At 41.9% G+C, this 13,494-nt stretch overlaps 1 pseudogene; it reads right to left on the reverse strand.

Annotated features, from left to right (window-relative positions):
- Positions 1–3,814: 3,814 nt before the first annotated feature.
- On the reverse strand, positions 3,815–9,472 carry LOC101644064 (annotated as a pseudogene).
- Positions 9,473–13,494: the final 4,022 nt, after the last annotated feature.

Consider the following 13,494-nt stretch of genomic DNA (forward strand, 5'->3'; position numbering starts at 1 on the left):
TTATCCACCATACCCACCAATAGAAATATTAATGCCTCCTCTGAAATATAGATGCTCCCCTCCCATATTCTCAACTTGATTTTCCAGTGAGGTTCTCCTCTCATTCCTGTGGAGGTTCTGTTGGTTTGTCCCACCATTTTTTCTATGTTGCATAGCATCAAATTGATGGTCTTCTCCCTATTCCCCCTTTTTGAAGAGTGGCGGTCTTCTCCCTATTCCCCCTTTTTGAAGAGTGGCTCCCGCCAATATGAGGTGGTTCTTATGAATTGCACATTATGGTGGTTATGTGTGGTTCATGGCCAGTAGGCAAATATTCTACCCTTTTGTTTGGGAATTTTGTCTCCAAGATTTGATCAATGGGTGTTTCTCTTTGTAATAGTTGACTCATGAAATATTATTTTATGATTGATTAACTTCACTCAGCCTAATGTTTTCTTGGTCATTCCATGCCATGAGGTTTTTGTCATGTTGCTTTTAAAAACACTTGCACATACACCATCACAGTCAGTTCTAGTGAATCTCCCCCTCTCCACTTTTATTATTTTCCCCTAGTTACCTTGATCTTCCACCCCGCATCTGTGATAGACCCTTGCATCAGTTATTTTCACTATGCATCCACTCCTTCTGTAGTTCATACACTAAGAAACAATAAAAATCAAAACAGAAAAAAATAAAATAAAAATAGAGAAATATAGAAAAGGCCACCAGCTATTTAAATAAGCCAGAGAGAAAATTTCTGTCATGAAATAAGCTAGAGGTATTTAAACCTAGAGAAAATTCAGGATGGATCAAGAAGGAGGTCAACTGACCAATTTTTCACATTATACCACAGTTTCATCCGCTATAATCAAGTTTACAATAATTTCTGTCTTTTAGTAAAACAGTTCTTGACCCTGGACTGTGGCCAGATGGGATCTTCCAGAAGCTTAATCTGACAAGTTACACTGCAAATGGGTTTGGGGTTCCCATTGTTCTTCATAGCCTTCTGCAAATTGAGTATTCACAATTTAAGGTCTGATACCTTTCCTTTCATCGTGTTTGGCTTTAGAAATTTGTTATCTTTGGATCACATAAACTGGTGTGCTTCTTCCATGTGAACTTACTTAGTTGATGTATTTTAGATAGCTGCTTGTATGAACACAAGTCTTTAAGACTCCAGACACTATTCCAATTGATAACCAGGCACCATCTGCTTTCCTCACCTCACTTTCCTGTAGCACCAACATCTTCAATGATCACTTCATGGAGGCACCAACTTTTGCATGTCAATCACCAGTAGTTATTAGTGCATCTTGATTGAATATTTGATCAATTTTAAACAGAGGCTTTGTAAAATTCTGCAATTTATGCATCACCAGTTTTAGTTGGTGTATAAATTTGAATAATAATTTTATTGACTTGATTTCCTGGTCTACAGATAAATATTACACTATCACAGATCATATTGTACTTTAAGATAGATCTTGAAATGTCATTTTTATGATGAATGTGATGCCATACCTCTGAATCTGTCAATCCAGACATAGTAAACCAAATGATTTTCTAATTAAAAATGACAAATACCAGTCAATTTCAACTCAATGCCTACAGCATCAATATTTAAGAAGTCCATTTCATTTTTGATGGCTTGTAATTTTCCTAGATTTATACTTTATATGTTCCAAGCTCTAAATGTTCATTGATGTAAGCACTTGCTTCTTTTCATTTTCAGTCATGCCACATCTGCAAATGAAGATTTCAAAGCCTTTACTCCCAAGGACTTTACTCCATCCATGTCATTATTGTTGACTCTTTTTTGAGAAGGACTCTTTTTCAGTTATATTTTGAGTGCCTTCCAAGATGAGAGTCCCATCATCTAACAATATTCCCCTCTCTTCATGATATTTTATTTATCTAGCACGGTTTCACTGTTAATCATATGGTTTTCAGTAGATACTTCCTCCAAACTCGACAGATCATTCCTTCTCCATAGTCTTTCTTAGTTTGGGTGCTCTGCTGAAACCTATTCCCTTTGAATGACCCTGCTCATAATTTAAATAGCAGTGACATACCTTCCAGAATTACATTAATATGCAAGCTACCACAGTATGATAAACTGACAGACAAGTGCAAATTTTGTTCCAAGGGGAAACACCCTATGAAAACGTTTACTTAGCTCTTTGAAGTCAACATTTCTTCTTTTTGCTTTAGCTATTCTATATTTTAAAGCAAATTTCAGAGTCTCTTATGTCATCTGTTTGATTTGTTGTTTCTGTCCAATGATCACTTGTTTTTTACATGTTATGCTATTTTTGATGTCACCGTAAATTATGCGATCTTTTGTCATTAGTGCTACATGTATCAAACTGTTTTAGGATATGGCTTTAAATTTATATGGGATATATTAAAGGTCATATTTTTATCTCAGAATTGTTTAATTTTCTTCAGTTTCAATTTGAAATTCTATATGATCAATTGATGGTCTGTTCTGCGCACAATCACTAGACTTGTTTTGACTGATGATATTGGGCTTCTCCATCTTCATTTTCCACAGTTGCAGTGGTCCAAGTGTGTAGCCTCTATGTTGTGGAAAAAAGGTATTTTCAATGAATTGAACTTAAAACTGAAATACTCTGATGAGAGGGGAAGCCAAGGATGGCTACCCAATACTGTAGTAATATTACTACTATGATTTTCTTATTTCTGCTGTGTTCTTATTGTTTCTGTTACATTTTCTAGTTTATGAAGCATAGAAGGAGTGGATGTATAGAAACAATAACAGATGCAATGGAATATCAGGAATGGGGGGGTGGACAGGTAGGGGAAGTTGTGGGGAATTGAGGAGCAAACAATGAATGCAGGAGGGGTGGAATTACAATGTGTTATGATGATGTGTATGCAACCCTTTTAAAAAGTAATTTACCTATACAAGTATATGACATGTGAATATTATATCAAGAAAACTACTACTAAAATTAAAAAAATCAGTTCTGACTAATGGTTACCATGGGTGAAAGAGGAAGAGGTTTTGCTTAGGGGGCATTTAGTTTATGTTAATAGAAGTGGAATAATTTGGAAAAGGATATCAATAATGTTTGTCCAACACAAAAAGTATAATCAGGGGCACTGAATTATATATGTAGAAATTGTTGAAATGCATAATATTCTGTTGTGTATATTTTGCCACAATTAGAAAAAGTAATTACATGAATAACACTGAGTACAAGAAAGGAGAAAATGTTCTGAAATTGATTGTGGTAATGATTGTAAAACTCTTCTTGATATGATTGAACTATTGAATTATGTGACATGTGGATGAAGTGCCAATAAAACTATTTAAATAAGAGAAACATACTATGGAAGTGTATGATATATGAATTTTCTTAAGAACAAAAGTATTAAGTAATTTTAGGTAACTGTGATAAAGATAATAAAAGTCTCATAGCATACAGGGAACAATCTAAGCAATTGCATTTCTAGTGAAAAATATATTTAACAATGATGTAGAATAATTTTAAGAGGACATTACATAAGTCAAAATCCAATTACATCAACCAAAACCAAACCCAGAATCTTCATAGAGCAACAGTATTCTACTAGGAGCTTTTATGGGGGAATGGGGGCAAGTTAGGAAAAAAGGTGAAGGGGAGACATGCATGCAGACTACACAAGTGCAGTCGAAAAGATGTTGTAAATGTAAAAGCAAAGACCCTGTGGGGCCAGTTTGTACTACAGAGAACTACCCCAAAATCTTCTTAAAGAGAGTGACACATTTTCATTTTAAACGCCTGAGATCAAGTGATAGCCGTTTTAAAAAAATGATCACACACACACTTTAAGATTTCAGTTTTTCCCTTTCAGTGGTCTCTTTTCACTGTTGAATTCTAAATTTAAATTTCTGGATGTCTTGATCACTTGTGATCACTCGCTCATTGACAGCACCTCTGTTTCTTGAACTTTATTGCAGTCCTGTGTGCTTGTACTGCTTGATATCCTCATGTTTCTTATTTATTTGAATTGTAGTGTAGCAAGTGTTTCCTTTTTCATAAAAATCCATCCTTTCAATGAATCTTCTTCGGCCTTTAATTTCTTCACTTCTGACTCTTTACTGTCAATTTGATCTTCCAAGTTCAGGCTCTCCTTTAAGATACCGGCTAGTTTTACCCTGTTATCTGATTGGTCTTGTATTTTCTTTTGATATAACTTCACCTCCAGCTGACATGAACGCAAACAGGAAACGAAGTCTCGATAAGTTTCATGTTTCTCCATCACTTCTTGCCCGGAATTTTTAAGTTTCTGGACTGTATCTTTTATTTTCTCTTTATAAATTTTTAGTTTCCCTGGAGAATCTACAATTTTTACTTTCAGACTTTCTTGTACTTCTTTCAAAGCAGTCAGGGGCAATTTCAGTTCATTCAAATGCTTTGTTTTCTCTGAAATAGCTGCTATCTTTTGGGAATTTTCTACTCGAAGTACTGTTATATTTTGAAGAAACACCTATTTCAGCCATTATAATTCCTGAATATCATCTGAAAGCAGTTTGAATTCTTCTTGGTCTTCAACTGGAACAGAATAGTTTCCTCAGGATAAAATCACCACTTATCAGGGATGTAGACAATTGCAGAATATTCTCCAATTTCCCCCTAAAATTCTCCTTCTGATCCAGAGTCAAATGAAAGTAGAAAGAGGATTCTGTTCTTCTCCATACAATTGTAAGGGTAGGTAATCAGTGAATCTAAGGTTGGCAGTTTTCTGATGGCTCCTGGGATTGGCAGGCAACACAAAAGATCAATGAACCAGATGTTCCAGCCAAAGATAAAGGGCAAAGATTCGATATATGAATTTTTATCTATAAAATTATTGGGAGGGAATTCAAAAGTTGGAAGCAAAGATGAAGAATAGTAATAAGGGAAATATCGTCTTGTTGATAGAAAGAAGCTAGAGACCACATGATAGAATTTTGCAAAGCCAATTACTTCTTTATAGCAAATACCTTTTGTAAATAACACAAATGTTGAATAATTACATGACTATCTCCATATGGAATACACTAACAAAAAATTGATTGTCAGGAAGCCAGACAATATTTCTGACTGAGCATTGGTAAAAGGAAGAAGACCCACTGTGGCTCTTGTACATTTTCGGCTTTTGGCTCTGGACCCTACATTTGGCTCTCCTCTACCTGAACCTGATTTTGGACTGAAAAGTACCCACTTAAATTTGAAACTTTGAGGTCTTAAATTTGAAACTATGAGGAAAAATACAGTCTACTGAATTATTTGAAAGTGTGCTAATTACAGACACAGTGGAATATGGCTGCCAGATAACAAGCATGGGAAGATCTACTCATCAACCACAGAGAGGTTCCACTCAGAGTGAGATTCTCTGATTCCTAAGAGCAAGAAAGTCAACTGAAAAGCTAAATAGACCAAAGTTTCTTAAAATGGGAGAGCAACAATGCTTGTTCACAGACTCCCCTTTACGACTGACAAGCAGCACAAGTTGCTTCTGAGAGATGTAAGGTAGTCGAGAGGCGCCAAAGACCAAATCAGTCGAATTAGAGCAAAAAGGCTTTATTGGGGAGAAAAACCCAGCCCGGGCGAAGTCCCATGGTCCACAGTGTCCGGGCCGAGGGAGTCGCAACCCAGGCTCCAGGGGTGGTGCTTACATGGCCAGAGAACATGTTAGTGGGCTATCTTGAGTCCATATAAGGTAAAGTAGTCAGGGATTGGGAGATACAGGTATGTCTGGGTTTTTATCTTCCTGGTTACAGGTGTATTCATGCTGGGTGCAGAGCAGTGGGTCAAGGACAAAGCGGACACTGAGCCAAATGGGCCTTGAACAAAACGGGTTGTGAGAAAAATGGGCCATGAGTAAAAGAAAGAAAAAAAACTTGCAAAGCTGCTAACAGGTCAGTTCCGCAGGTGTGTGTGGGAGATTCAAGGCCACTTGCTGCTAGTTGTTTCAGCCAACTCTGGTCAGCTCTGCATGGGTGGGGGAGATTCAAGGTCACTTGCTGCTAGAAGCCAGACTGGTATTGAGCCGGCCATACATTCCCAACTCTTTGGTGATATGAGTGATGACTTTTCTGCCTACTTCCTGCAGGTACTGGGATGGCATGAGAGGGGCTTATGGGTTGGGAATGTCTGGCTCCTGTGGGAGAGGACTGTAAGGGTGCAATAACATTTGATTAATGGCAACATGAGAATTTTTTTTGCATTTGGTTGCAAAGAAAGTTTAGCAAACAGGGCGCCAGAAGTAGCAGAGTGCAAGAGGGGTTGTAAGAGGGGCTTTTAATGGAGCAACCCAACCGATGAATGGATTAGTTCACCTGCCTCCTTATTAGACGCTGGGGGTCTGACCCGATAGCTTTTGTCCCAACTTACAAAGTTTGTTTATACTGGTTTCCACCAACCCGGATTCGTTCTAATAGCAAAACTTCTCATTCAGGTATATACACATTTCCCTTTTATCAGCCGTTAAGAGGTCTAGGGCTTTTGTTTTTTGCAAGGCTACTTGGGCTAGGAATGTTATTTGGTACTGTAAGAGATTTAAAGTTAATGCAGTGTTTTGAATTGCCGCTTGCAGTTTGGAGGACCAGTTTTGTGAAGAGTGCAGAGAGTGAGATAGGGCTCCTGCCCCCATTTCTGAGCCAACCAAGAAAGAGGCTACCACTAAATTCACCATGACAGGGAGGAAACACACATGCCCATGTGTGTTTCATGGTGCCATGGAAGGGATTTTGCAGAGCGTTTACTTCAGGGACTATGTACATAGTTAGCTGGGGAACCAGGGTGACTGGCATACATAGATGGGATGGTGAAGGTGTGGAAAGGTTTTTTTGTCAGGGTGGCATTGCACCAAAAGAATCCACCTGGGGGGTGGGGCACTGGGGGGAAAAGTGAGGTTATTTGCATTGTTGTTACAACCTTGTCCCGGGTCTGAATAGCAAAACGGCCATTTTTTTTAGTAGTGGATTGTGGAACAGGGGAACTTCAATTACCGGTGCAAAGGCATCTGTTGTGTTTTTTTTTCCATGTAGTTAACCAGTTGAGGTAAAGGTACTGCTGCCAGAGGAGACCTATGGAGGGCAGCACAAAGGAAACAAGAGGAAAGATTAACCAGGCTGGAGTTGTTAAGAAGGGCTACCCCTTCTTGGATAATGGTGAACCATGAAAAAGGTTTTCCCTTGGACCTCTGTCCTGTAACCTGTTCTTGAAGTTCTTGTTGGACTTTATGGATTAGCAGGGTTTGATCAGCCAGCTAGTGTGTATGTAAGCACGATAGATATATAACCTGTGAATGGGCTTTCGAATTATCAGCCCAGGTTTTGGTAACTATGAACTGCCACCGGTGGCTGGGTGACCGCATTTCCATATTTACAGAAGCCAACACCAGTTTGATGGGGTAGTGAATATTATGGTGTCTGGGCTTTTCCACCATATCTGGAGTTCAGGGCCAGGTGCATGACGAGTTTTTACTAGGACTTGATTTCCTAGGGAGAGGTTAGGGGTTGGGTGCCCAGAAACGAGGTGTCTCCCATGTCCAGAAGGTGTTTGTCTGTGTAGGACCTGAGTAAATTGTGGAGCAAATATAGAGTGGGTAAGAAAGCTGAAAGCAGAGTTGTATTCTGAGGCAGAGAATAATTTCGGACAACTGGATGGCCGTATAGTATTTAAATGGGCTGAAACCCATGGGCTCCCTGGGGGAAGCCTGGAGGCGGGTTAAGGCAACAGGAAAGAGATCTGGCCAAGAGAGGCAGACCTTTAAGGAGAGCTTAGTTAACTGTGACTTTATAAGTCCGTTGGCGCACTCAACCTTGCCTGACAACTGGGGGCGATAAGGAATATGTAGTTTCCAATCCACTCCCAGGGCAGCTGAGACCTGTTGGGACACCTGCAAAATGAAGGCTGTGCCAATGTCAGACTGGATAGAGTGTGGAAAGCCAGACTTAGGGATTATAGATTTTAAGAGAGTTTGACCAACAACATCTGCTGTTTCCTGGCTGGTAGGGAATGCTTTAATCCACCCTGAAAAGGTATCCACCAATGTTATCAACTATTTAAGATGTTTATGTTTAGGCATGTGTGTAAAATTAATTGCCCAGTTTTCACTGGGAAGGTGGCCATGGAATTGGTGGAGGTTTTTTGGAGGCTGAATATTGTTCTGGGAGGAGCGTCTGGCCCCAGGGTGGCTACAGCAGCAAAGAGGAGATGGGCAATGTGAGGCTGCTGAGGTATTAGGGAAATGGAGGCCTTAAGGCATTGTAAAATGTTGCATTTGAGCAACAGAATAGGACATGAGGTGATTATTAGGAATGAATGGGAGAAAGGGTATTGGTTTAAGATGCAGAGCAAGAAGGGGGTTTTGTAGGGTGTTGAGGAGGTGCAATCACTCCCCATTACAGTCACCGTGGAAGGGAGACTATGCCCAACATATGAAGGAAGGACGGAATAGCCTCCGTGTCCAATAAAACAGAGGTGGATTTACTTGCTACCTGGATGGTGACCCTGGGCTCGGCTAGGGTTATTGGGGTATCAGAGTGCAGGCATCTTCAGTCTTCTTCAGCAAGCCCCAGAAGCTCACCAGCCAGGAAGGACTGTCGTGAGGCTTCAGCTGACCTTGACTGTTGTGGCAGCCGTGGGAAGCCTGTGAGTGGACAGTCAGACTTCAAGTGCCCTTTCTGGAGGCAAACCTGTCACAGCTTGGTGGGGGTTAGGGGCTTGGGCATTGGTGGGCCCAATGTCCGTCCTTACCGCACTTATAACAAGCCCCCTGGCGGGGCTGCATCCCATTGTATGCGAGGATCTGTCAGCCTCTCCCCTGCCGGCCTCAAGGAAGTTACCAGAGCCTGGGTTGCAGGGCCACCTTTTGTTGTAATCTGGACTGTCGGGCTGATTCAGCCACTTCCTCCTGGGCGTTAAAAACTGTAAAGGCAATTTTCACCAGATCCTATAATGGGGTTTGTGGTCCCTCCTCTGCTTTAAATTTTTTTTTTTTATATCTGGAGCTGACTGAGAGATAAAATGGAGGGCCAAGACAGCTCCCCCAGCAGGGGTTTGGTGATCCAGTTTTATAAATTGGGTGAGGACCTCCTAGAGGCAGTTTAGGAAAAGAGCAGGATTTTCATTCTTCCACTGTTACCTCTTTAAGTTTTTTCCAAGTTGACTATTTTAAGAGAGTCATAATTACTCCCGCTGTTTACCCGCGCTTCTTTGAATTTTTTTTCTTTGACATACAGAGCACTGGGCAGAAATTACATCGCCTCAACACCCGCCGCGGGCCTTTGAGATGCTTTGTTTTAATTAAACAGTCGGAATCCCCCGGTCTGCACCAGTTTTAAGTGAGGCTGGCGAACCACTGCTGGGTTTTTTTCTATGTCCGGGGCACTCCAGCCTGGGCCGCTCCCGTGGTCCTCTCTGAGCATGCCCACTCCCGCGTGGCTCCTTTTCCTTTTGGCGGGAATTGGGGATGCCCGGTGTCGGGATGCCATGGCGGGTGGGGGGAAGGAATCCGCCCTGGGGTCAGGGTACCCAGGGAGCCAACGGCGGCAATTTTAGGGGCCCTTCCCGCTTCATGCCCCAGCCCTTACAGTCAATCCGAAGTTATGGATTCACCTTGTTAACTTCCCTTACCTACATTGTTTAACATGCCAGAGGCTGTTCACCTTGGAGACCTGCAGCAGATTTGGGTATGATCTGGTGTGAGATTTACACCACTGGAACCATCACGCTTTTTAAGTTGCTTTTTGATTTGGGACAGGTCTTGGAGAGAAGAAGGAACATGGACCCTTAGCACACCCTCAGACCCAGCTACTTCCCTAAGAGGCAGGAGGTAGGAACAAGTATGCACTGACAGAGGAGAGGAGATGGGGGAAGGGTGGCAAAATGGGTGGGACCGGACCAGAGCAGCTGTCCAGCAGCTGAGGGGGAAGATGATGGCGAAGGGAGGGAGAGTGGCTGTGCATAGGGTGGCAGAGGCTGGGAAGTAGTAGTAGGATTAGGAATCGGTTGAGGCGGGAGACCAAGAGTGTCTGGCTTTTCAGTAAGTGCAGAGGACGGTGCTAGGGTATGGTAGGGAGAATCGGGGTTATTTTCAAGTTTTGTTTTCGCCGCTATGCACCTTTCAGTTGATTTAGCTAAAAGGACCTGTGAGGTAGAACACTGGACACATAGAGATGGGTGGGCTCGGAGATTCCAGAAAACCTTCATGTACGGAACCTCTGACCATTTTCCTGAACGGGGGCAAAAATTGTCCAAGTCAGTGAGGATGCCAAAATTAAAAGTGCTTTCGGAGGGACACCTAGACTGATTGTCTAAAGGGTATCGAGGCCACTCGTTGGTACACAGAAAGACTAGCCTTTTTTTGCGGATGCTTTGGGAAATTTTTAATTTGGAGAAATTTAGGAAGAGACAGCTCAAGGTGGTCTTAGGATTAGTTTTGGACTCGGTATTGCCCATGATGCCCTGACACCCCAAGACAAGGCGTCCCTTGTGTTAGAGGAAACTCTAAACGGAGGTGCTCCCCTGCTAGTGAGATGTCTCCCAGGTCATAGGGTCCCAAATAGAAGCGGAGAGCCGTCCCTGACATGGCCGTGACACAGGACAGGAAGGGTTCGGACATAGAGATGGAGGGGCAGGACTTACCCGAATCCAAAACTGATCGTGCCGTTCTCTACCACTGAGGATCAGTTGTAGAAGAGCCCCTTGCAGGGCCTGGCCCCTAACCACCGAGGCGGTCCTTATCCCAGGTTTTGGCTCCAATGTAAGCAAGTCAAGAAGCTCCAGAATCCAAATCAGTTGAATTAGAACAAACAGGCTTTATTGGGGAGAAAAATCCAGCCTGGGTGAAGTCCCACGGACCACAGTGTCCAAGTCGAGGGAGTCGCAAACCAGGCTCCAGGGGTGGTGCTTACATGGCCAGGGAACATGTTAGTGGGCTATCTTGAGTCCATATAAGGTAAAGTAGTCAGGGATTGGGAGATACAGGCATGTCCGGGTGTTTTGAATATAAGGTGTCTTCCTGGTTCCAGGTGCATTCATGCCGGGTGCAGAGTGGTGGATCAAGAACAAAGCAGACACTGAGCCAAACGGGCTGTGAACAAAACGGGCCGTGAGAAAAATGGGCTGTGAGTAAAGGAAAGAAAAAAAACTTGCAAAGCTGCTAACAGGTTACATAGCCAGCTCTGGTCCGTTCCGCAGGTGTGTGTGTGAGATTCAAAGCCACTTGCTGCTAGTTGTTTCAGCCAGCTCTGGTCAGCTCCTCATGGGTGGGGGAGATTCAAGGTCACTTGCTGCTAGAAGCCGGCTTGGTATTGATCCGACCATACAAGAGCCATATTTCTCTCAGGTACAACCAAGTTTTCCCAACCCCTAAGGCAACTCAGTCAGCTAAATATCTTACCTCACTGATCCCTAGGGGGGCCTCATGGATAAGAGATAGCCTGGACATCTTGGTGCAGAAATAATCAGTATGTAACCTTCACTTTTTGTCATTTTTTTTCTGTTTCCTCCTTCTTTCCTGTTTTGTTCTGTGGTGCTCTCCCTTCACACATTCCCCCATTCCTTCACACAACACAAGGTGGATATACACAATAATACTAAAAGGGGAGTAGTAATTTCCACCCATAAGGGAGTTTTAGTTTTTAATTTTCCTTGGTTTCTTGCATTTTTGTTATATTATAATATATTTTTTCTAGTTCTCTAACACTTCCTCTTCCAGAGTTCTCTCCAAGTGTGTGCCTCAACCTTCCTGAGCATATGAATTGTCCCAATCAAAACAGGTGGCCTGTAGATTCTGGCACACCCTCCCAACCTCCCAAACAAAGGCTTTCCACCCTCATCCCCTTCTGAGAACCTAGACACACCCACATTAAAGCTGCTGAGCAACAGAGTTAAAGCACATATACCCAAGTCACACCCTGTCCTTTGTCTCTTTTGTCCCTTCTTTTGCCTGTACATCCACACAATATCACTTTCTGCTCTCTCTCTTTCACTAAGTAAAATATATTTCATAAAACTTATTAAATCTGATTATGTCTCTTAAAATTTATTTTCCCATTATTTTTACAAACATTTTTGACTATCCAATCAACTAGTTATTTTCACTATCATCATTATTATTTTGTGCTCACTCTTGTTTTCTCTCCACTTACTGATATAGCTCCCCCTTTCTCTATTACACCATCATATATTTTCCAGGTCCTATTAGATCTCTCTCACATCACTAGACAGAGCCAATTACCTCTACATGACCTAGCAGCTCACAAACCTCCTATGGTTATACCATGATGCCAAGGAAACAACAGCCAATCACAGTAACACCACCCCCCACAAAAAAATAAAGTAAAATAAATATGAACAACTGTAATCACCCAAACCCAATGGAGTACTAAGAAGAATAGACCCTGGAACTACAAGAAAGGGCCTTCAGAAGAATTATGCTTAGTTCATTTCAAGAGATGTGGTGAACACATGAGAACAACAGAAGAAACAGAAAAGCAAAGTTCCTTAAACCAAAAGAAACCTCAGAAGATAAACAGTGAGATAGCAGAATTAGAACACATAGGAAAACTCAGAAATAGAATAGAAGAAAGTGAAAATCAGTCAGCGGGCTGGAAGACAATCACTCTGACTGAATTAATAAGAGCAGCAATAAAAAAGGGAAAGAATGAGAAGAAAGTCTGAGAAAGATGTGGCACACTAAAAAGAAAAACAGCGTACATCTCACCATGATTCTGAAACAGGAAGAAAGAATAAAATCTACAGAGAAAACAATAGAAGAAATTATGGAAGAAAATTTCCCACACATCACAAAAACCACAAACTAAATCCAAGCTCATTGACATCGAGTCAATGCTGACTCATAGGGACGCTATAACATGGGTAGAACTTTTATAGGGGTAGAGAGCCATATATTTTCCCTAAGGAACAACTGATGGGTTAGAACTGTTGATATTGTGGTTAGAAGCCCAATTCGTAACTGTTTGGGCTAGGTCCGAACTAGGCAGCTCTGTTTGGACTAAGAGGAAGCAGGTCAGGGCCCTGCACGTGCTTCACTGCACATCCCAAAGTCAGTAGCAAATGGCGCCAGATAATATATCCAGTGAAACCAGATGCCACAAGGAGTCGACAAGCAATTCTCAGAGTTTACTGACCCCATATGCTAATTGCCATAATTTCCATACATTCCTCACCACCCCTTTAAAAACCCGCACCCCAAGCTGCTGAGCAAGACTTCCCCTAGCCTGTTGTCCTAGGTCACGGAACCTCATCCAGGAGCTCCCCCTAATAAAGTGATTTCTGTTTCTACTCTCCCTTGTCCTGTCAGTTATGTCTGTCTGTCTCCCTGTATCTCAGTTTCACCTTTAACCACTATGCCATCTGAATTCATCTGTCACAAAGGAAAAGAAAATAATTATTTAGGGAGCTGAGAGAACTCCAAGCAGGACCGCTTTCTAAAGGAAAACATCATGACATATTGTAGTCAAACTCTCCCATTTCTAGGAAAAGGAGA

Source organism: Echinops telfairi, unplaced genomic scaffold (assembly GCF_000313985.2).
Source record: "Echinops telfairi isolate 266 unplaced genomic scaffold, ASM31398v2 ScPeMD7_42;HRSCAF=159, whole genome shotgun sequence".
Lineage (NCBI taxonomy): Eukaryota > Metazoa > Chordata > Mammalia > Afrosoricida > Tenrecidae > Echinops > Echinops telfairi.